The sequence below is a fragment of the Camelus ferus genome, chromosome 12 (genome assembly GCF_009834535.1).
Source record: "Camelus ferus isolate YT-003-E chromosome 12, BCGSAC_Cfer_1.0, whole genome shotgun sequence".
Classification (NCBI taxonomy): domain Eukaryota; kingdom Metazoa; phylum Chordata; class Mammalia; order Artiodactyla; family Camelidae; genus Camelus; species Camelus ferus.
Window position 1 is genome coordinate 3,329,093 of NC_045707.1, and position 24,770 is coordinate 3,353,862.

The 24,770-nt window shown below is 57.3% G+C and overlaps 1 protein-coding gene across 1 annotated transcript in view; it reads right to left on the reverse strand.

Annotated features, from left to right (window-relative positions):
• ELFN2 (extracellular leucine rich repeat and fibronectin type III domain containing 2) overlaps positions 1-24,266 on the reverse strand; it is a 47,221-nt gene extending 22,955 nt beyond the window's left edge. Inside the window, 2 exon segments of the mRNA XM_032492181.1 lie at positions 21,984-22,164; positions 24,194-24,266. The gene's annotated coding sequence lies outside the window, so the exon portion shown is untranslated.
• Positions 24,267-24,770: the final 504 nt, after the last annotated feature.

Here is a 24,770-nt window from a genome sequence, read left to right on the forward strand (position 1 = left end):
GAGGGGCTGTGGGGTCCCCTAACCCCCGGCCCAACAAATACTCAGAAGGCCCTTTCTGGTCAGTGCATCGGTGGGCGCCTCCTGCTGGCTGGCAGCTTCACCTCCATCCCCTCTGAGATTCACCAGTAAGGTGTGTAGACCTGGGCCCAGGCCCGACTCTGCTTCTGGTGACTCAGTGACTTGGGCAGGGACCAGCCCTCTCTGAGCCTCAGCTTCCCCAAGACCCATCTCCTTTGCCCCATGCAGCTGCCTCTAGGAGCAAATGAGAGACCAGCCCTCCTACAAATTTAACTGTTACTCTGATACTTTCCTTGTCCGTCCTCAGCCACTTCTCCGCCCGCCTTTCTAACAAGGCTATGACAGTCTTCCTCGGATGCTCTGGTGCTAAGGCCTAGCATGAATTTCATCCCCCGGATCCTAGGAATCAGGCAGTATTTTTATGCCCATTCTGCAGATGAGGACATTGAGACTCAGAGAAATTAAGTGACTTGTTCAAGATCACACAGCAAGAAATGAGAGCCCTTAGCCACACCACTGTATACGTGCCCCCGAGCATCTGTATATTCAGCAATTTGTGGCCGCTAGAGCCCTCTGGCTCACTAATGCCCACCTGCTCCCTGGTTTATCCAACCTCCCAGATGGATGCAATATTCATATTTCCATCAGCAGCAGCTCACGCACCCCTCTCCGAGGCCTTCAGGAGCCCCATTAATCATTTAGACACACCTGCATATTCATTAACTTCCGAATTAATACAGGGCCCCTTATTACTTCGGGCCTGCTGCCTGCATTAAAGACACTTCAACTTCATTCATTATTAAACTCCCCTGATAAATGAGCACATCCTTCCTTCACAGAGGGGTGCAGCAACCAGGCCCCCAAGCCAGCAGTTCTGCTCCCAGCGCCAGCTGCTGTGTGACCTTGAGCCAGGCTCTCACCCTCTCTGGACCTCCTACATGTTTATCTGGTAAAACCAGGCAAAGGACAGGCCTCTAAGCACCACTTGGGCTTGTCAAAGTCGGCCCCGTGTGATCCTTTTGCAGACTCCGTCCACCCTTCCCTGCACTTCTGTGTCTTTCTTGGAAGCACATGACCTTCTGTTCTCCATAAAACAGGAGCCAGCCCTCTCAGTAGTTTTCCTGACTCTCTCCCACCAGCAGTCTCCACTCTCCCCTGGGCCTAGGCCTGGGCTTTGCAGTCAGCATCACCTGTCCCTGAGCTAAGCTGGCATGGCAGACCACGACATGTCCCAAATCAGTGATATGTCCCAAATGACCCCCATGGCCAGCAAGGGTGGACTCCAGCTTCCACACAACAACAGTGATGACAACAGTAATCATAATGGCACGCAGCTTTTCCTGAGCACGCGTCACGCCCCAGGCCTTGTGCTAAGTCCTGTACTGTCTCATCCTTCCTAGAACCACCTCTACTTCACAGATGAGGAAACCAAAGCCAGTGAGGTCAAGGCCATCTCCCCATCTCACTTGGGGTCCTCACCATCACACATGCCACCCGGAGGCGGGACACTCGGCCACCACCTTGCTCTGGCTCCATCCTTCCTGGACTGGTTCCCCTACATGCCGATCCCTGCTTAATGGAGCTGCAGGCAACACAGAATGGACCCCTACTCCCTGGCAGACGCTCTGACCCATCTCCGTCACACTTGGCACAGAGCAGAGCCCGTGAATGAAGCGTGAGGATGCCACTGGCAGCATGGCCCCACTGGCTCTGCTGCCTTCCACCTCCGCTCCAGGGGCACCTGTGTGTGGGGCTGCTTGCTGGGCTGCAGGGCCACCCCCAGCAGCAGGCCAGGCTGCCGCCTCATACCAGTGCTTCACTCCCTGAGGCTTCACTCCCTGGCTGTGTGACTGTAGGCCCATTAGCAAACCTCTCTGTACCTCGGTCTCATTATCTGAATCACTCCTGACTCCGCCCTCTGCCTCATCCCTCATCTCCAATCCATCCTGACACCTGCCCAGGCCACACACCCGCGTGTCCAAGTGGATCTTGTCTGGATGGCAACACAGCCTCCCAGCGTCTGTAGGTGTCCCCTGGGTTCCTCCCCTAATATCCTCTGCTCAGCTTCCAGGAAGCCCCTCAAAATAGCCCATCACAGACTCACTGAGGGCCCTGCTCTTAAAGCCCTTCCAGAATTTTCCATGGCTCCAGGCTGAAGCCATAAATCCTCCTGAAGGTCTAGGCCACAGAAGGTCTGGCCCAACAACCCACTCCAGACCCTCCCTCCTGCTTTCCCCTCAAGGCAGCTCTCCTCTCTCCCGAGGTGACTCCCCTGCTCTTGTCTGACCCCGTGATGGCGTCTGTCCATCCCACACAGTCCAGCCAGTGAGCACAGTGTGTTCTCTGCCGCAGCTCCAGCCCCCGGCACAGTCAGTCCCTGCAGTCCTGTGGCCTGAACAAACACCTCTGTCAAATCAAGACAGCAGACCGACGGGGCTACAGCCAGTGCCAACAGGGAACCCAGCAGACCAGGTGCGGGCCTCACCACTCCTCGTCTGCATGCAGACATAGGCCCCCACTTATTAGGATGACAAAGTAAAGATCATCAGACCCATTTCTCAAGGGAAGAAACGAGGTTCAGAAAGATAAAGTGGGCTCCCAGGTCACCACCAGTAAGCAGTGGGACTGGGACCAAGCCCCACTGCCTGGGCCCGAGTGCCGAGCACTAACTACATGCCTAGAACTTAGTGATTCACACTAACTCATTCAACCCTCTCACAGCCTGGGGAGTCTGGCACAATTATTATACCCATTTGAGATATGGAGAAACTGAGGCCCAGAGCAGTGAAGCCACTTGCCCAAGGGCACACAGCTAGGAAGTGGAAGAGCCCGGGACATACCAAGTCCTAGCTGGGGGGCTATTCTGTCCCTCCAGCTCTGCTCAAATCTCCGCAGGTCTCTGCAGCCAGTGGTACCCTGAGTGAGAAGCATCCACTTTACGCCTCCCTCACCATCCAGCAAAACTGGTCTCTGCAGGGGATCACCAAGGGGTGGGGGACCCTGGGTGGGAAGGCTCATTCAGGGTTCAGGGGCGAGCAGGATGCAAGTCCCTGTCTGCTGTCACCCAGAGTATCACAAAGCCACCAGGAGGCCAGAAGAGAAGCTGATGGTTAACTGGGAGGGCTTAGCACTTCTGAGGACCTGCTGTCACCCAAGGGGGCCAGGGATCCCCAGAAGGCACTGAACCCTGCCAACCTGACATTCCACATCTAAGGAGCACATCCTGCATGCCTGGACCAGGATTCCTGGCATACAGCGGAAGAGACAAAGGTGAGCAAGGAAATCAGAGACCAGTAGGGGACCCACGCAAATGAAGACCCAGCATACATGCCCTGGGGATTTCCGCTATTTCCGGAAACCCTCCTGCAAATTACTTTATAAAATAGAGAACCAGCCTCTAATTTCTCTTATAAAGACTTTGAATTTGCAGATTGGGGTTGCTTAAAGTGCGGTAGCACTCCTGGATTCCTGGGTGCTTCCTCAGTGCACACCACTTGTGAGTGCTAAGGGTGGGGACCAAGTCGAGTCCCCTCTCTGCCACAGGGACCAGCCTGCAGAAGGTCAGTAAATTCTGGACAAGCAAACTGTTAATGCACTCATTTCCAGGCCCCAGGATCAAAACTACTGTGTGCAGGGACCCTCCATCCCAGTTTGCCTCCCTCATCCACATTCAGACCCTCTGGGGTACTTTAGAGAAGGTCAGAGCTGGCAGCCCCCTCAGCGGATTTGGGCCCTTGACATGTAACAGGTGAGGAAACTGAGGCCAGAGAGGCCAAGAGCCTTGCCCAAGGCCTTGGGGCCACATCCCTTCTCCTTCCAGGCACCCCCTTCCTGCCCAGGCCCCCCAAACACTGCTGCTCCTCCAGGCTCTGCTGTCCTTAACCCACCTACGTGTGCCCTCTCTTCCAGGGTGGCCTCAGGCATGCTCTTGATCAGCCCAGATCCTGGGCCTTTGCTTGCCAGATGCCTCCATAGGTGCCCTCAGATGCCCCGGGCTCAGCTGGTCCAGGTCATCTTCTCGCCCAAGCTCCTCCTGCCCACCCCGACTGACACACGCCCCACATCTGTCCCTCTCCCTGCCACTTGCCACCAACACTGGGAACCCCTACTGGCTTCAGTTCAGACATCACCTCCTCCAGGAAGCCCTCCCTGAACCCTAGGCCTGGCTTCACCATTCCACAGCACCCCCATGCTCATCAGCCCCAAGTTGTATCCCCCGAACAGCCACCATTTCCCCTCCCCAGGGCCGAGCTGGCACCGCGTGTCCCTCCATGTCTCCAGCGCGAGCAAGAGGCCTGGCACAGAGGAGATGCCTGGGGGGCTGAGGATTAAAAAAAGCACAAGAACCACATGGCCCCCAGGAATGTCACTCCCAGCTGGCCTCCATCCCCACCCACCTGCCCAGCTCCCCACTCATTACTAGTGGTGACAACAGGGCCTCCCCGTTCCTTATCCTTATTATTACGACCATTAGGGCCTCGACCAGTGCCTCGGCTCCTGAGTTCCCCGGGCCTCAGCCTGCTCAGGGCAGTGTTGTCGGGCAGGGGCAGAGAAACAGGGAAAGGGAGGGAATGTGGACGGAGTCCCTACTGGGAGCCGCACCTGGGCCAGGGGGCTGCCATAGCTGACCTTGTTGGAGGCCCAGCGACTCTTATCCGGGCACGTGGGGCCCCTGTTTACAGATGAGCAAACTGAGGCTCCAAGGGCAAGCAGCTGACCTGGAGCCTCACAGCCGGTGGGGGCTGAGCTAGGGATCAGGACCTGCCCCCGCCCTCTCTCCTTGCACCTGATCCTAAGGAGGAGCGTGAGTGTTCACCCAGTGTCCAGAGCTGGGCACGTTACAAGCATTCCAGGAGCCACAGGCACCGAGGACAAAGCACCAGTTCTGGGGTCCCGCACAACCTGGATTCAGATCCTTGCTCTGTACCCCTCGGGCAGCTTGAACAGTTTCTCTGAGCCGATTCTTCATCTGCCCCCGGGGATGGGAGGCTGCCCTGCCAGCCTGCTGGGAGTGGTAAATGAGACTGAAATGACCACAGCCAATAACTACAGAGCATCTCCCAGACTGGGCTGTAGGTGGATTAACTCACCTCAGCCTCGTAACGACCCCACAAGAGGCAGGTTCTAACCAGAGTTCCTTTAAGGACAGCGAAATGAAGGCACAGTGGACCTACCCAAAGCCATGTAGGTACACGTGGAGCTGGGCGCTGGGGCGAGGGTGATCAGCACGGGTGGGATCCTCGTTAATGACATTCCTTTCCAGCTCACACCTTCCCTTTAATCCTTCAAAGGCATCCTGAATAGACTGGTCTCTCCCACCTCCGTTGCAGCCACCTGCCGTGTCCTCTCTTCCACCTCCACAGAAACGAACCCTCTCGCCCTCTGCAGCCCTGATCAAATGCCCCCTCTTCCACTGAGCCTGCCCTGCGCTCTGCCACCCTCGTGCCCCTCCGTCGCTTGGACACTATCCATTACAGCTCCCCGGACAGGTGGAGCAGCCTCCTCAGGAGACACTCGGACGACGCTGCCTCTGCCCAACCTCCACACAGCTGCCAGGGGAAACTTACCAAAGCACAAGCAGGCTTGTGGGTCACTGCTCTGCTCAGAAGCCTCTGGTGCCTCCCTAGTCCTTATCCCTGCATTCAAGACCCATCCTGATCAGGCTTGGTCCTGTCTGCAGATCTGCCCTCCAACACCCCTCCTGTCACGAGGACGCCATTGGAACAAATGGTGCCCCACTGTGCATACACACGGAGGCACACGTGCACCCCCACTTGTGCTGGGCCTCCGCGACTCCTCCCTTACTTGGGCCTCTCCCTCTACCCGTCCTCTACCAGCACCAGCCTCCCACCCCCTCAACCCAACCCCATAACAGCACCTCTGAGAAGTCCCCTCCCCAATTCTTCAGCTCTTTCCACTCCCTCCGTCCTGGAGGGTATCATCCACAACCCTGTTTCTAAATGCCGGGCGTGCTCCCTGCTGCTGGAAGATGCACAGTCCAGACTCCTTCTCCTGGCCTGCAGGGAGCTCACAGGTCCTGCCTTCCTCTGGGGCTCCCCGGGCTCCCCGGGCTCCCAGGCCCTAGCACAGGGCCTTTCCCCTTGAAATTCCCACGACCTGCTCTGCTCTCCTGCCCCACTCCCACCTCCTAAATGCTACTCCTTAGACGGGACTCAAAGCCGCCTCCTACAGGAAGCCCTCCAGCCCACCTGGGGCATTAGTCAGCCTAGTCTGCCTTCCCCTTGGCTATGGGGTCCCTGATGGCAGGGACTGTTCTCATTCACCCCCAAGCCCCAGCACAATGCTTGGTCCACACCAGATGCTTCAGAACTGTCTGCTGAATAAACACGTTTCCTCCCTCCTGAGCCTTCCCTGAGCTCCTGGAGACAGAGGGAACCAGTTCATTAGCCAACCACAACCAATGCAAATTCACCCCCCTCTCCCCACCTCCACCAGCCTCCAGTCGCACACCTGAGACACCGCAGTGGCCATCACCTTCCTCTCTGCCACCACCCTCACCTGTCTGCTGACTCCATCAGGTCTGAATAAAACGTACCGCCTTCCCTGACTTCATGTCTTCACCTCTCTCCTCACTTGCTGGGGCTCCAGCCCCACGGAAGGCCACCTTGCTCCTCTTGGGTGAATGAATGAAAGAATGAGGATTTGCGGCTTCCTGACCCTCGACCCTCATCGTGCCTGCCTCCTGAGTGCAGCTCCTATGCCTCTAAAGGGCAGGACCCCATCTTTCTTCTCCTAATACCTAGCACAGAGCAGTTCAAAAGTGTCCTTGAACAAAAGAATGAATGAGTGCTGGGTACCCTGCACCCCTGCCTGGGCCTCTGTTTCCCCGTCTACAACTGCAGATCTCAGTCTCTGCCTCGTCTCTTCGCAAGGGGATGAAAAGGTGGAGATCAAATGATAGCAGCAGCCTGGAAGTGCTTTTAAAACCACAAATCACTTCACACCTGGAAGGCGCTCTTCATTCCAAAGTGGTGGAACCGAGGCTGAGGTTAAGAAGGTCATCCACTCCCTCATTCAGTAGCTTCGCAGTGATCAGGACAGAGATGGCTCTGCCCCAGGAAGTTCACAGCTCAAAGGGAGTGGTGCAGGAGACCAGTCACTGCAGGGAGTGGGGGGGGCAGGGGGGGGGGCGGTTCCGTGGGGCTTCAAAACAAGGTGTCCAGGAAGGCCTCCTAGAGAAAGGGTCTTCTAGCTCCACTGGAAACAAAGGGACCCAAAGAGCCAGGTCAACTAGCAAAAGAGGCATGTCACCCTCACAAGCCATGTCATCTCAGATGAGCACATGTTACTTCTGTTCCCATTTTACAGATGAGGAAACTGAGGCCCAGAGAGCTGAAGCAACATGCTTCAGGTCTGCCAGCTCTTGGCAGCAAAGCTGGTGGTCTCTGGGCCTCCTGCACTTTCTGAGGCCTCTGGGGAGGCTGGAAACAGTGTCTAGAACATTCAGCCTCTGAACTAAGGGCCAAACCGCTCTGACAGCATCCAGGTCAGCTGCTCCCAACCACAGCAAGAACAGCGACAGCCGCAGCAGGCTAGCACCAAGCACACAGTGGGCCATCAGGAAACACGGCCACAGCGGGATCGGAAGAAATCACAGAAAACCACCAAAATAAACACTCTTTACGTGAGAGCTGCTTGATATGAGCGGAGGGGCAGCTGCCCTGTGAGGCCAGTGAGGTTTCAAGTAACTACCCTGGGCCCAGGCAGCCCTCCCTTTAATGCAGGCAAATGGACGGCATAAATTTCTGCTTACTTAACTTCACAAATGTTAACAAGCTCATAAAAAATAAGTTATTCCTCAGCTCCACAACATCCTTCGTTGGTTTAATTTTGTTTTTCCTCCCTCTCCCAGCCTCCTCTACGAGAGAAAGGAAAGGCCACAGACGTTGGTGTTCCCCTGCCAAGCGGGTCTGCCCTTCCCTCCCTCCACTCTGACCCATCAGGCCAGAGGGAAAAATCCCCAGATCAGGAATCCTAAGGCCCAGGGGTGGGCCCTGTTTCCTCCTCCACTGCTGTGTGACCTTGGGCTCTGACTTAACCTCTCTGGTTTAACTGGCTCATCTACAAAGTTGGACCTGCACTTGCACCCTGCCCACCTCCGGGAGCTGTGACAATCAAACAAGATCATCTGAATGAAGTGGTGACTTTGCTCTCGGCCCAGAGCAAGCCCTCAGTAAATGCTAGTCCTTGTAATTCTGTTAAAGAGTTAAATTACCCTCGCCCCCCAGTTCATCCATTTGTACAGTTTGCCTTCAGTAGGGCAAGCTGGCAGCTCCAAAATCAGTTTTGTTGGTGGGCTCAGTGTTGATACAAATCCAGGTTTGATGCCTTGAGGCAGAGCCTGAGCAGTGATGTGACCACAGGCCCCACCGCACCCTACTGCCTTCCTCTGCCCTATGCACACTTTATGTGACCCAGCCTCTGTGGGCATCGGAGTTTGCCACCCCTAGTTTATGCCTCTCAAAAGCTTTTCCAACAGGTGATCTCATGGATTGCATGTTTAGGCCCACCTCACAGATGAGGAAACTGAGGCTCAGGCAGGAAGAACAGATACCCTCTGAGTACACTGACGGAGCCTCAAGCCCTGGATTTTACAGACCTGGCTTGTGCTACCCTCCAGCCAGCACCAGTCAGCAAGATCCAGAAAACAGGGCCATGCTAGAAAGATCAGCCCCTGCTACACCAAATACCCGGTCCAAGCCTTGATTTTCCCATCTGCAGCATGATACAGCTGAAGGACACAGTGCACAGTTCTCAGAGAGAAGACAGTGGGGCCAGGAGCCTCAGCTGCCCAGCAGTGCAGCCATGCTCATGAACTTCAACTCCCAAGAGGAAGGTGGGACCACTGTCCCCTGTCCTCCCCACAGCGCCTCTCACAGGGCACCCCCTGGCCTGCATCCAGCAGTGGCACAGAAGCAACCGGGTGCTTAGCACAGGCTAAACACCATGGTGGGGGCTTCCCATGGCTCATTAAGTGGGTGCTGTTGTGCCCACTTTTCAGACAAGGAATTGGAAGCACAGAGAAGCTAAGTAATTTGCCCAGGGCCACGCAGGAAGAGACAGAGCAGGGTGGACTGGTGGACAGAAAAATCGACAAGAATGCAGAACACAACCCGGGTTGCTGGTGTTCACTCAGCAGGTGCAGGCTCAGAGGATGTGAGGAAGAAAGTCGGGATGGGGGAGGAGGAATGGTCCAGAACCTGTGGCCAGGGGAGGCAGCCCCACATCTGCTGTCAGCAGTAGCACTAACAGCTCCCATCACCAGGCACTGGCCTCTGCAGTTCCATATGCCGAAGGCTAGTCTCTAAGGTACCCCAAGTTCACGTCCATCCTTCATCTCTCACTAGTCTCAGATCCCCCCTAGGCTGCCCTTCCCAGGCTGGCCCAGTCATAGCTTGGTTCCCAGCGGCTCAGGGCCTTGTCCAAGCTCCCACCAAGCCAAGAGTGGCCGAGCAGGGACTCGAACCCAGCTCTTAGATATCCCTACCCTCGCCCTCCTCGATTTTGGAAGAGTCTCCAAAGGCACCAACAGCTGCTGCTGGGGAAAAGGGATGGGCCAGGGCCTTGAGGGGCGGGGCCCTGAGAGGCAGGGGCCAGCCTGGCAGGTGGGGGCCAACCTGAGAGAGAGAGAGGACTGGATCCTGGTTGCCCTGGCAACAGGACTAATTAATTCCAACTCTGGCTCCATCTGTGCCTTGGCTGGATGGGTAGTTTGGGCTCGCGGGTGTTTGTTTTGAAAGAAGGGGAGAGAAGCAGGATCAGCTGGGAGGCTGTGGTCTAGGGGCTGGAGAGGGGCTGACACACTCACCAACGTTCACACATAGCATCTCCACCGTCTACAGGAAGAGACAGGCCCTGGCCCCCGGAGACAATCTCAGACCTCCTCTCCCAAGGAGGCAGCAGCTCATCCCAGCCCAAACACCACCTGGCACAGACAGCAGAGAGCAGTGACTGCGGTGTGAGCACACGTGCACACACACATGTGCACAGACGGGGGGAGAACACAGACTGCACAGTGAGAGACTTGGGTTCAGGTGCCAGCTCAGCTTTCTGAGTGTCAGCTTCCCCATCTGCAAAATGGGCAACACTGCTCCCCTCAAAGGGCATTTAGGAGAATTAGAAGGATGTCCCCAGTGCAGGGACACCTGAGTGGCCTCATTTATCCTGGGGTCAGGGAAGGTTTAGCTGAGGGTGATCCTGGCGATCAAACTGCCTATGCAGTACCCAGAGGGTGGCACTTTTGAGAGACTGGAATGAGGCCAGGAGACACGATCATGGCATTTGAGAGGGGAAGGGAGATGGAGAGGGAGCCCAGAGGCAGGAAGCCTGTGGCTGGGTTAAGTCCAGCAGGTCTCAGAAGCCAGGATAAGAATCCTGGATTTTAGCCCAAGGACAGTGGGGAACCAGTGACATGCTTCGGAGCCCAGGCCAACAGAAGGGAACAGAATGAACTGGAGAGGGTAAGAGCTGGCATTTGAGGAGGCTTCCGCAATGGTCCAGGCCCATGACGGTGGCTTGATGCAAGTGAGGGCAGCGGGGTGGGCAGGCGATGGGACCATCTGAGAGCAGGACTTGGGGACCTACAGGATAAGGATAGGAGGACAGGGGTGGAGTTCAGGGATGACTCCTAGGGTCCAGGTGGGTGGCTGAACAACGGTGGTGCCCATCCTGGAACAGGGAGCCTCAGAGAAGGAGCAAATGGACCAGGATGCAGGAGAAAGTTAGAGTCCTGCATTGGACAAGTTGAGTTTTAGGGGCCAGAGGGACACCCCAAAAGACATGTCCAGTCAGCAGGTAGCCACACCCGATGCTCAACAGCCAGAAGCAGGAACAGCAGAGGAAGGAGACTTGGGCATCCCCTGCACACAGCTGTTAAGAGGAGCCAGGTAAGTGGAGGCACCGCCCAAATAGCAGGGGCTGAGGACCAGGCCAGAGGGAGCATCTCTCAGTCACAGGCTGGCTGGGAGTGGACGCCGATGCTCAGGAGCCTGCCACATGGCAGCACCTGGAGCCAGGCCACCTGGGTTCAAATCCCGGCCCCTTCGTCTCACCAGCTGTGAGATCCTGGGCAAGTCATTTCACCTCTCTCAGCCTCAACTTTTCCATCTGTAAAATGGAAATAAAAGCAATACCTACCCCATAGGGTATTATGAGGAGGGCTGATCCCCTGAAGCCCTAGGCTGAGCCCCAGAGAAACAGGATCTCCAAGAACTGGCCCTTGCAGGGAGGGTGGAGGCCACTAACCTTTGCTGAGCACCTGCCATGCTCCAGGTACCTCACAGGGACTACAGACCATGTGGATCAGTGGCCAAGGGGTAAGAGCCTGGAGTCAGAGGGCTCCTGGGTAAATCCTACATCCACTACTTACTAACTGGGTCCAAGGGAGGCCCCTTACCCCCTGAACCTTGCCTTCTGTGAATGTGAAATGGGATAATAAGGGTGTCTACCCATGGCTCCTGGGATTGTTCTGAGCATGAAATATGAATCTGTGAAAAGCATCTGTCACCTGCCTGACACACAGTAAGCACCAAACAAATCATCACTGTTGTCATTATTACAGTTGTTCCTGCCCCTCCTGATAAGCCGAGAAGGTAGATGGACTGACCCCCATGAAACCAACAAGGACAAAGGCCTTACCCATCCTAATGTCCAGGACCTGGGCTGGTCACCATCTGGTCACAGGATCCCCTCTCCCCCAGCCCAAATGGTCCCTCAGCCCAGAGCAGGGCCACATGAGACCACCTGGGTCTGAATCTTGCCCTGGCCACTCTGAGCTGTGTGACCTCGGACTTGTCACTTCATATCTCTGAGCCTTAGATTCTTCCCCCAGGAAATGGGTGTCCCAGACCAGCACCATCAAATGAGGACTGAACAATGCAATATATAGAAGACATCCAGCCAAGGGAATGCACACAGTAGGTGCTCAATAAATGACAGCAGTTATGATGAGTGGCCGGAAGTGAAGACCTGAAGGAATGAATAAATGGAGATGGGCACCCACAGTGGGGTCCCAGGTGTGATGCCCTCCCAGAGCCACGCAAAGACACCTCCAGAGGGCAGCAGCCTAGGGGTCCACTAGACGATGCACCTGCCCTGTGATTCCTCCACTAGGGCTCCCCTGACCATGCCCCCAATCTATGCCCACCCCTACCCCTGCCACCCCCTGCAGCGAGCACACCGCCACACACGCCCCCACCCAGCCCCGTGACCAAACCAGCAGCCCCTCCCCCTCCCCCGCTCTGCATCTGCTCAATTAGGGAAACTGGGGAGTGAGGAAAACAAAGACTTAATTTCTGAGCTAATCAGCCTGCCTCATACTAATTACCATCCTCCCGGGCATTAGGGCAGACTTCCTGGGGGAGGCAGAGAGGGAGCCTGGTCCCCAGGAATGACACCCCCTCCCCCAAAACCTGAGACAGCCCAGTGATGGGGGGCGGGGGGACCAGGAGGCTGGGGCAGGTGGGCCTTCAGGGTGCGGCCCCGGAAGCAGGGGACACAGTGAACCCACTGGGCACACAGCAGGGTATGTGCCTGGGGAAGATGTCACCTGAGCGGTCTGCACCCTCCCCCAGGACCCCTGCCCCTTCCTGGGGGCAGCCTCAGGCTGCGGGGGAGGCCCCAGAGCAGGTGTCCCAGTAGGTGTCCAGCCCACAGCCTTGGAGAGAGATGGACAGATGGACACTTTGAAGCTTGAAAATTGAGTAACGGTCAGAGTGAAGTTTCTGAATCATGGCAGAGTGTGCATTTGTGTATGCGTGCATGTGTGCTGCATACGTACACGGGTACACAAACCAGAGGGCTCAGGACTGGGAGCCGGGAGACCTGGGTTCAGTTCCCAGCTCGGCGCCAGACAGCTCTCCACCCCTCTGAAATTCAGACTTTACCACAACAGAGTTGAAGGGGATGATTTCTAAGATCACTCATTTTTCCACAAATGTTTATTAAGTACCTCCTATGCCACACCAGGCTCTGCTGGGCAGGCAGGATCAGCTATAAATGGACGGACGAGGTCCTGGTCCTCATGGCTTCCCCTGGGGTGGATGAGCCGGGGAGTCCCATGTAAACTGGTCACCAGAACATGGGACAGAGAAAAACGCCCTGCAGGGTATGGACCACGTAGGATGGGGTCCAGTATGGCCGGAACAGGGCTACTGTAGGCAGGGCTGTCACTGCATTTTTTAGAAAAGATTCCACTCAGCAATAAAACTTCAGATAATGCAAACTCACTGTGGGCCCCAGGATAAATCCCTTCCCCATTCTGGGCCTCAGGTTCCCATTCATAACAATGAGGGAGGATGCTGGCATTGTGCCTCCATCGTGGGTGTGTCTTGTGTCCCAGCCCCAGGCCCGGCTGCATGGTGGAGGCACCAGATGGACAGATGGGCACTGGATGATGAGAGGGGCTGGCAGTACATCCCCTGGACACCCCCTCTCCTAATCACAGGCTCCCAAGGGTACACACTCCCTGCAGCTGGCACGGGGCACCACCCTTAAGCTGCCCCTCTCTCACCCTGTCATGGAGCCATCATGGTTGCCCCTCACAATGTGCTGAATCCCTACTGTGTGCTGGTGCCCCACAATACCGCACTGCACGAATTGCCCGTAACAACTCTGCTCCATAGTACTGTTACCCTATTTTACATACAGGGAAACTGAGGCTCCGCTAGGTCAAGTGACTTGCTCAGTAAGTGATAACCCAGGGGCTCAAATCCAGCCTGATCCCAAGCGGCCACACCTACTGTGTGCCAAGACCAACTTCCTGGACCACCGTCAAGGCTCAGACCAGGGAACTGGGCTGGCTCAGGCCCGGCTCAAGCACCACTCTCCACAGACTACCGAGGGCGTGCAACACAGCAAGCTGGTCAGGACAGCGCAGGGAGCCAAATGGCCCAGGTTCAAATCCCGGTCTCACCACTCACTGTGCGACCATGGGCAGGCTCCTTAACCTCTCAGCACCCTGGTTTCCCCATCTGTAAAATGGGCATAATAATATCTTGTTGGCTTATTGTGAGGATTTAATTTCTGTAGGGCTCTGAGAACAGAGCCCAGCACGTGGTAAGTGTTATATAGGTGTTGTTATATAAAAGGACTAAGTGGCTCCCTTTGATTCATGGGCGGGCTGAGAACTGGGTCCCACAGAGGGTCAGGGGCAGAGCTGACACTCAAACCCTGGGCCCAGGGCTCTCTGCCCAGTGCTCTCTCCCAACAGCACCGAGATATCTCTAGCACAGCTAAGAGAACAAAGACGTCCTAGGACTGACCCAGACTCAGGCCCCAGGGTGTGAAGAGAGACTGAGGTGAGAATGCAGGCCGGGGGCCAGGCCTCCTGACCCCTGCCCCATCCAGAATGGGGGGGTCCAGCCTCAAGCCCGCGGCCCACAGCTGCCAGGGAAGCCCAGCCGTCCGCACTCAGCCCCGGCAGCAGACCACCCCACAAACGAGCCCACCCAGGTCACAGGGCAGCCCGTCGGATGGGAGGTGTGAGGATCTGATATCGTGCGCTATTGGTGGAAGTGGAAAGACTGTGACCAACCCAGGCATCCACAACAGGGACACAGCTGTGCGAGGACCCCACGCCAAGGTGATCAGGACTGGGCCCCGTTGGGCCCGAGGGGAGATGTCTGGAATGTGGAGTCAGGATCTCCAGGGTAGAGGCAGCAAGGTAAATCCCATGGGGAAAAACAGACAGCGTACAGGTGTCTGCAGGTGTCCGGAAACCTGGGGAAGGGTCCTCAGAGATGGGGAGGGGACAGAGAGCCTATGTCAGGCCCCTAGTTAGAAAGGAGTTGGAAACACTCTCACTCTCCTTTATGTGCACACGCTCCAACACACAACAAACACACAAAACCACCTGGGGCACATGTGCTCACACCCACGCACGCCCATCTTTAGTCCATCCACCTCCCTCAGGAGGCCGAGGGAGGAACATGAAGTCTCGGCAAACAGACAGGGCCAGGCTGTTTATGGGGGTGGTTCAGGCCAGAGTTGGGGCAGGTGGAGACAGAGAGGGACACATAGACAGAATGAGAGGCAGAGCTAAGAAAGCCCAGCCAGGCCCTGAGTGACCCTGCCCAGGACCAGCCACTTCAGCCTGGCCCAGGGGCTATGAAAAGTGAAAGTACAAGTTAGAAGCTGCCAGACCAGAGTCTACTTCGGGGCACACTCAGTCACCCTCAGTGCCATGTGACCCTGGGCTGGCGCCTCTCTGGGCATCAGACTCCCACGAGTGCACGAGCAGGTGCAGACCCTGCTGGCTGGGACCCTCCATCACTCTGGGGTCCTAACTCTCCATCAAAGCCCAGCTCCCATCCTTCCCCGGGTCCCTCAGTGTCTGCAGCTGCCCTGGAGGCCCAGCTGGCCCCTGAGGACAGTCTCCACCCCAAGCTCCCTGCTGCTGAACCCAGGACAGAGCTTCTGGGTCAGCTGTCATCTCAGCCAAGCTGGGAACTCCGTTCCCAAAGCCCCTTCCCTGGCAGCAACCTCAGCACCAAATCAGAGACGGGAAGAGCGGGGCGGTAGCTGGAGACAGTAGGTACCAACAGGCGTCTGTACAGGTGCGATGGATGCTGCCTTCCTGCATCATCTCACTTAATCCTCATGACAGCCCTCGATCCCATTTTATAGACGAAAACAGAGGTTCAGAGAATGACCTGCCCAGAGCCAGGCAGCCAGCCAGCGGATGAATGAGCTGGGATGGAACCCACGCTGCCTACTCTGAAACTCATTAGCTCCTTCCACAGCATCTTGTTCAGCTGGCATTGGCGAGAGTGGGAGGAGCCCCATATTTCCGGACCCGGCACTCTGGGATTCCACAGGCCACGGCTGATCCCCAACAGCCTGAAAGGTGGTGGCTGGAATGGCCATGAAGCCCTGCCTACCTGCTCCCACCACCAGGAAACCCAGCATGTAGAGTTAGCATTTACTGAGTACTCACTGTATGTCAAGCATAGTGCTCAGTACTTTAGAGTAGCAGCCTTATGAGGTGGGTACTATTTTTATTCCCATTCTACAGATAAGGATACTGAGGCACTTATTATGGGTGGAATCAGGAGTTGAACTCAGGCCTGCACCCGCATGCTTGACCACTGTGTCACCCCCTTACAGCTCCAGGACCTTCTCCACTCCAACCTGCTGTCCCCAAGCCTGCATCCCAGGGTGTCTGGCAGAGGCAGGAAAGGCCTTTCTCCCCCAAGTTCTGCCTAGCTCAAGAGCCCCTGAGCCACCATCGTCTGGGGTACCTGCTCTTCTCTGTCGACCCCTGTCTGTGGCACCTCCTAGGATGCTCAGGGTCCTTGGCCAGCCCCCATCTCCGCCCTTGAGGCCCAAAAAGAGTATGGGACTAGCCAGGGTCACACAGCAAGTTGGAGGCAGGAAGGAGCCCTATGGCCCTTGTTTCCACCCACAGCCCAGCACCAATAATGCCCTCCCTCCTGTGCCTGTAAAGATGGAAGCTGAGTTGGTTGAGCTGTGACCCAGGGTGGAGGCAGGGGGTGGGAAATGGGTTTTCGACAGCTTCTAGAACCCCTCAGGCCTAACCAACCATGCAGCCCCAACAGTCCTGTGGGCCTACTGTGTACAGGTACTCCTCCCTCCAACCCTATCTCATCCCATCCCCTCCAGGAGCCCGGCAGTGTCCCCATTACGCAGATGAGCAAACTGAGACTCAGGTGCACATGACTTCTCAGAATCAGGATCTAACCCACTGTGCCTTGCTTCCAACAACAGAACAGGCCTTCCTGGAGGCCCTGCCCTGAATCCAACCCCTTCCCAGTCCTCAGGGATTGCTTCCTCCAGGAAGTCTTCCCAGAACTCAGGGAGCCTCCATTCAGTGGGACCATCCTCTCCTCCTCCACTCAAAAACCAAACTGAGCGCAAAACACTCACAGTGCCTCCGCTCTCAGACTGGGGCTCCTGGGAGTTGGGACTCTATCCCCTCTCAGACAGGAGGCTGCCTGGAGTCAGGGCTGTGTCTCCCTCACGAGGTTCCTGATGGCACAGCCTCTCCCTGTACTCCCTAAGACCTGGGGCTCCCTGAGGACAGGGCTACCACACTCTCCTTCCTTCAGACCAGGAATCATGAGAGCGGGACTCCCACCTTCCTCCTCCTGCACCCCCATCTACACAGCCACCCCACCCAGGGTACCAGACTCTGCCCCCAGCAGGACCCCCAGCCACACCCCAGCCCCCTCCTCTCACTCCCTCCTGGCCCTCCTCCAGGCCTGGCCTGTACCAGGCAGGCTACCCCCGCCTCGGCCCTATCCATGAATCCCACCTCTGTTGGGCACCACAGACCCCCCTTTCTCCTCCCCAAACAAATGGGGTCTTGAGTGAGACACTGGGACAACCACACACAACACCAGATCTATTCTCGGGGCCAGCGAGGCTGCCAGCAGTGTGGGGGAGTCAGGGAGCCAGGCTGGCAGGAGCAGTCTGTCCATCCAAAACCCCTTAAGGTCCAGCCTCTAAAATTGGGCCACTCTAAGCCCCAACCTGGCAGGGCTGGGACCACGAGCCCACTCCCCAGGTAACCCCAGAGGAAACCCATCCTAGACATATTACTCTCTCCCCTCTCCCAACACAGTACAGACAGGAGACTCTGAGCCTAGGTCCAAATCCTGCTCTGTGCCCTACAGAGAAATTTCCCAAACTTGAGTTCGGTCATTTGTAAAATGGGCACAACAATCCTACTCTGCATAGTCTGCTACAGCTGGAAAAGGGGCTATAAACAGGAATGTCCTTGGCACATATAGTAGGTGCTCAGTTAAAACCTCCTCTCTCCTCCCTCTTTGACTTTCTCTCTTTTTTTTAAGGGAGGGTGGGGTTGGGGTGGGACAAGAGAGCCCAGGCTGGTAAAGCAGAAAATGATGTGTCCCAAGCACTTAAAATGTCCCCTCTTTAGAAGTCAAAATCTCAGATCCCTCAGGGCTGGCAGTGAGGCCTCCCAGGACTGAGGTGATTCAGCAGAGCCTGCTTTTCCATCCTGGGGAGGGGACCTTGGAGTCCAGGATGCAAATCAAATCTCAAAGCCCACTGCCTCCCAGAAGCCAGCCGAGATAAGCTAAGATAGTACCTCCATTTTACAGACAAGTAAACTGAGACACAGAGTGGTTAAGTAATTTGCCTAAGGCCACACAGCTAGGGAGCAGTAGAGCTGATTTCTTTTGACAGTTCTGGCTGCTACTGAAAGCTTTTCCTTATGGCAGGAGTCTTCCCTATTTAAAAGCCTCTCTGTGATTTTGCCTCTGTGTTCAGAGTAAAGTTTAAACTCTCTGGCCTAAAATGCAAAGCTCCCCAGCACGGCGGTGTAGTGCAGCAGAAAAAGCACTTGACCCTGAGTGCGCCCAGCCTGGAATCAAGGGCCAGGTCTGCCACCTACTTCCAGCTGCATGTCCACAGGCAATTTACCAGGCCTCCCTAGTCCCACTGTCCTCGGACGTAAGAGGGGAATGATGAAACTGACCTCCCAGGGGAGCTGGCAGGGTCACCCATGCTTTTGCCATATATTTACTGAACATCTACTATGTGCCAGGCCCTGTTCAAGGCCCTCAGGATAGAGCAGGGAACAAGCTCCTGCCTGCATGGAACTGATACTCTCCAATGGTGGGAGTGGGGATAATAAACAAGCAAATAAACAAATTTGCGTTAGCAGTGTTAGACAGTGAAGAACCAGAGCAATGAACAGAGTGATCAGGGAGGGCCTCCTTGAAGAGGTGACAATAAGCCGGCACAGGAGACAGCCACACAACAAGTCCAGGTAGCAGCCATGGGCACAGAAGGAACAGCCACTCCTGTAGAAACAAGAGCAGGGACAAAGGCCAGGGAATTAAGTGAGACCTGGAGCGTGTGGGAACATGCGGGCCGTGCGGCAGATAATCGGCAAAGAGCAGGTGTTGGTATTACTGCAATAAGCCCCTTAAGCTCCTTGCATCTTGCTTTCCTCTTCTGGAAAATGGGATGCTGTGCAGATTTAAGGGAATCTGAGGTCTCTTTGAATTCATTTAAAGTAACCCCTGTTCTATTATCCCTCCCATTTTTCAGGGTGGGGGAACTGAGGCTCCCAAGATCCCACAGCCCATAAATGGCAACACCTAGGACATGAACCTGGGTCTTGTAATTCCAAGCTCTATACCCCTGCCAGCCTTCTGCGATCTCGCCGTATACAGAGCGCTCAACACCTCTCATCCACTCCATCCCAAGACAGCTCTGACTGTGAAAAAGTCTCTTGTTGTGATGAACTGAGGTCTGTGCATGGTTGGTCCCACTGCTGCCATTTGGGGCCACCCAGGACAGCTCTTTCCCCTCTTCCCCAGATCAACCTAAAACGTGAAGAAGGCTGACAGGTTAGAAGGAGCAGCTGCCACTTCAGGAAACACCTCCCAGGTACCAGGTCCTGTGCTTTAACTTCATTCCCCTGCCCCATATCGGCAAGGTGAATCCTCATCATACCCATTACGTGGATGAAGAAACTGAGGCCTAGAAAGGCAGAGAAATGTTCTCAGGGCCACCCACCTAGAAAGTGGCAAAGCCAGGATCTGAACTCAGAGCTCTGTCACTCAAAAGGCAGCCATCCTGCCTGTCACTCCCCAAATCCTTCAAATGTCCCTCTTTGAATATCCTTTTCAGTCCCTTGCCTGGCCTGTCCCCTGGTGCCAAGAAGGTTGACAGGACAGACTTCCTGCTACTCCCAGGGTCCCACCAGCCACTTGCCTGACACGCTGTGCCCTAGGCCAGGGCTGGCTGAGCTGGCTCAGAACACGGGACCCTGGGGAGGAAGCCTGGAGGCCGGGGTCTCAGGCAACAGCTGAGCGGGACAAGGCCCATCTGATTCAAGTGCACAAATGGGCCCCGGGAGTAAGCGGGCAGGAGCACCGGACAGGGAGCCGGCCCCACCTGGTTCTGTCCTGCCTCAACAACCAAGCTGCTGTGTGGTCACTGGGAGGCCCTCCTCCACTCCAGGCCCCCCACTTCCTGCTTCCACAACATCAGCCCAGTACCTCCAGGCTCAAGGATCCCACAGAAGGACACCACAAGGCCGATCTCTGGTGAGAAGGCACCCTGTCTGCCCCAGGCATGTCAGAAAATCATTCTAAAATCATTCTTAAAGGAATTGTGATGATGGTGGTGGTTACCACTTACTGAGAGTCTGTGTCCCAGGAGCCAGGGCATCCCATACATTATCCCAAGTGACAGAAACTCTGAGAGGCATGTACATCGTCTCCATTTTACAGAAGGGAAAACTGAGGCACAGAACCATATAGCTGTAAGTGACAGAGTCAGGAATTCAAACCCAGAACTCGGTGCTCTTCCATGCCGGTTCCTCCTGTTATTAAAATGAAACGTGTGCTTGGGGAGAATACCTGGGGACTGGGGGAAGAGCGACAGCTCTGAGTCGGGTGGTCGTGGCGGGGGGAGGGGGTCAGGCTCCAAGGGGAGGAGTTAGGCCTGTGAGTTGGACATTTGGGGAGGCAGGTGCCCGGGGTCAAATCCTAGTCCCAGCAAGCGCATGCTATGTGACCTTGGGCAAGTCACTTTCCTTTTCTGATACCTCAAAGGCAGGTATTGAGGCCGGGCTTCCAGGAGCTCAGCAAACATGGAAGGATGGGGACAAAGCCATTTGGGGACAAGGAGGGAGCATGCATCCAGATAGGGGACTTGTATGCTCCAAGGCCCTGAGGAGGGAGGGCGCACAAAGCAGAGGCAGGAGAGCTTGGTCACAGAAGCGGAAGGGAAGGACAGGTACGAGAAACCATGAGAGGAGCGATGCCAGTGGTAGAGCAGGGGCTCCGGTCTGGCCTGGACGGGGCAGGATGAGCAACGGAAGTGGGGAGCACAGCTCAGACCCACCCAGTGTGCCTCAACACTCCTCCAAAAAACCCTGCTTCAGCTGTGCCAGCAACACCAAATCCACGGCAACAGCCCCTCCCCCCTCACTCTCCCACCGTCCTCCACGGAGCACCCACCACCCCCACTGTCCCCACACAAGCCCCCTCCAGAGCACCCAGCAGCAGCCCTTCCATGGGGAACCCTGACACCTTGGCAGTCACGGCCCCTCCACGTGGGGACCACCACATCTTAGAGACGGCATCTCCCTCTCCTTAGCAACCACCAACCCCAAGCCCAGACAGCCAGCCTCCTCCCTCTGTCTCCTCCTCTCTCCATGGAGACCACAATGCCACAGAGGCGGCTCCCTCGCCACGGCAACCACCGTCACTCAGCGCCCCGCCTGGACAGCTCCCTCCACGTGGCCACCACCAACACAGCCACGGTGACAGGGACAGCCTTGGCTTCTCCTCTCCAGGGCAGCCACCGGCCCTAGTCGGGACATAACAGCTCCTGCCAGCCGGCTGGCCTGCCTGCCCGCGGCCTCCTACTGTCAGACTGCCTTCCTGCCTCCTGCAAAACTTAGTGACACTGGATCAGGCCTGGTATTGACTCTGCTGGTGCTTCCCTGCCCCCAGCTCACTCCCAGCCCCGCAGTCTGCCCTGCTCTACATGGAAAGGCCCCCATTCAAGGAGGAAGAGGCCAGGTTCTCCCAGGACATCCCCTGGAAGCTGGCTCCCCACCACCCACCCCCCGCCAGGGCACAGATGCTCCCTGCCCTGCTGGGGTACAGGCAGGCCTGGTTCAGTCTCTCAGCTGGACGAAGGGGTAGGAGTGGGGTCTCTGAGCCAGCAGGGGCTTTCTCCCCACCCTCCCCAGTGGACCTGTCCCAGCTCCCAAAGGCCCACCTCTCTGCCAGCTGCCTCACAGGCCCCGTGGAAGGGGAGCCAAGGAGGAGGAGAGTGGAGGTGCCTGCAGCTGGGGGCAGGGGCCAGGCAAGGCAGGAAGGGACGAATAGGAGGCAGAGGCTGGGCTACATCATGGGTTTTCAAGGCCAGGTCATGTGAGCCCTGCTCACATCCAGCCACGCACTCACACACAGTCAGAAGGACCCTGTCCTTACCAGATGTCTGCGGGCAGAGGGAGCCCCTCTGGCCAGCGAAGCTCTGTCCCTGGCCTGGTCTCAGGGAGGTCCCCGCAGTAGCAGAGGCGGTGGTGGCAGTGGCGGCGGCAGCGGCGGTAGCAATGGGGTCTCAGGTCCTGGCCCAGCTCAGGCGGCAGCAGCTCCTCACCCAAGTGCTCTCCTGCTGTGAGGAGGAGGCAAGGGAGAGAGAGGGGAGGGAGGGAGAAGAGAGGAGGAGAGGAGGAGAGGGAGGGGGACAGCAGGAGGGAGGGAGGAGGGAAAAATGCTGAAGTCTTGAAGGGTACACTCACTTCTTTCTTAGGTTTCCCATGGCAACCGAATATACCACAAATGAATATCAGTGTGAGAGAGAGGGGGGGAGGCAGAGGGAGGGGAGGACTGGAGGGAGATGGAGGCAGAGATGGAGAGAGATAGAGGCAAGGCAGAGAGATGGGGGGCATGAGGGCAGGGAGATGGGGGACATGAGGGCAGGGAGATGGGGGAGATGGAGGCAGAGAGATGGGGGACGTGAGGGCAGGGAGATGGGGGACATGAGGGCAGGGAGATGGGGGACATGAGGGTAGGGAGATGGGGGAGATGGAGGCAGAGAGATGGAGATAGAAAGATGATGGGGCAAGAGAGATGGAGGGAAGGGGCCTCAAACCCAGATGGAGGGTTGGGGGCTCCCCACCCTGTCACACAGGGTTAAGGGGGTGAGGAGGGGAGGGGCCAGGGGCCACAGTGCATCTTTCAATCCCTCCATGGCCCCTGGGCAGGAGGAGCAAGAAACAGATGGGGAGATTTTCTAGGAGCTGAAGGGCCCCCACTCCCACCAACTCTACCCGACCCCATCACTCCTTCCTGGGGTCCACAGCCTGGAGGTTAATCCCAAGTCACAATCCGAGCCCCACATCTCACTCACAGTCATGGACACACACCCAGGTGAGGATGCCCACCCACACCCTTGCACTGACCTGACGCCCGGCTCCTCCAACACACATACACCCTTCCCCACGCTCATGCCAACCACTCTGCCCTCATGTTGGTCACCCCAACACCAACTCGGCCCACCCCCTTCTAAAGCTGGGCCCCATCCGTTCTGCTGCAGGGAACCAGCAACTCCTCTCCCCAACCCCAGCCGGTCTCTTATTCAAAACTTGCAAGGACTGGCACCCACCCCTGTGGCCCCCAGCCTGCTCCACCTCTAACTCTACCTCAACCTCACCGCCCACCACATGTGCACCCACATCCTTAGAGCAATGTACCTGCCTGACCTCCACCTGCACACACACACATACTCCCAGACAGATGTGCCTCGGCCGAATCTGCCCTCCATCTGTGCGCACACGTGCACACGCATACACTCATCCCCTTCCCTCGGAGGCCCCTCTCTCCGTCTGGCCCTGCATCCCCATCGGCCCAGATGGCACTCTTGGCCCTCCTCCGCAGGCAGGGGCTCACACCTCGGCCCCCCCCCAACACAGCCATTCACAAACATATGTAGACCCACCACGTGCTGGCAGCCAGTGGCAGCGACGATGGAACAGAAACACACACTTGGCCCCCTGCGCTGCCTCAGATCCATCACCCCCACCCAGAGGCAGAGGAAGAGGAACCAGCCAGTGTGCTCCAGGAAAGAGCTCTCCAGCCCAGGTCCTGAGGGATATCGTCCCCCTAGCTACATGACTCACCTTTGACCCTGAGCTCACTGGCTCTGGGCTGCACACTCACCCTCACACACCAGTACCCACTGAGCACACCTAGACAGCAACCAACACATCAGAATTTCATACTCCCGCAGACACACGTGGGCACACAGACCCAGATGCAACGTAGAAGCTGCCCAGAGACCCCATACCCGGCGGTGCCTGCCCCAACATGCAGGCTGGAGCATGTGCCAACATGCCTGGGGACACTACACAGGCACATGTCAACACATCCACAGAAACACACCAGCGCCACTCACTGTGGACCAGCCCCCAATACACACATACAGTTTTCACCATATACACCCAGACAAACATGCACATGGACACAGGGGCCCCTGCACAGATTCACAGACCAACACATAAATGCCCCAGGCATGCTCACACAGTGGGGGCCACTCCGGACACACAGCCCTGCTCCGCACACACATGGCCACGCCTGCACACCGGTCCAGCTCTCCCAGGGCAGTTGCCGGCGGAGCCCCCCATCCCGTCCACACCCACCTGACATACACACACACCCTTGCCAACAACTTGGCAGGTCTTCGCTCCGGTCGCCCCCTCCGACCCCTTTCCCCGGGCGCGGGCGGGTTTACGATCCAGCGCACGGCTCCGAGCCCAGAGGCCGTGAAATTGGCCGCGAGCGCCAGGGGATGCGACTGCAAATTCTAAGCACAGGGAAGTAAGGCGGAAACCCGGCCGCGCCGGCCGCGCGGCGCGGGGGCACCGGAGAGTGGCGGGAGGCCGGGCTGGGACCCCCGCGGGGCCGCGCGGGCGGGGAGCGGGGCGGGGCGGGCGGCCCCGTGCTGGGGCTCTGCGCGCGCTCCCGCCCCCGCCGCGCCTCCTCCCCCGCGGTGGCTGCCCACCCCGCCCGCCCCCTGCTCCGCGCCGCCGCCGCCGCCCGCCGCCGCCGCGCACATGCCTAGCCGGGGGCTGCGCCCGGGCGCCCCGCGTCGGCCAGTCCCTGACGCGCACTGGGGAGGACACACCCGCCGCCCACCAGACCCGGACCTGCCTCGGTCAGAGCGCCCACCGGATGAGCGGCCTCGGGCCACCGCTACGCGACTCTGCGTCGCCGCCG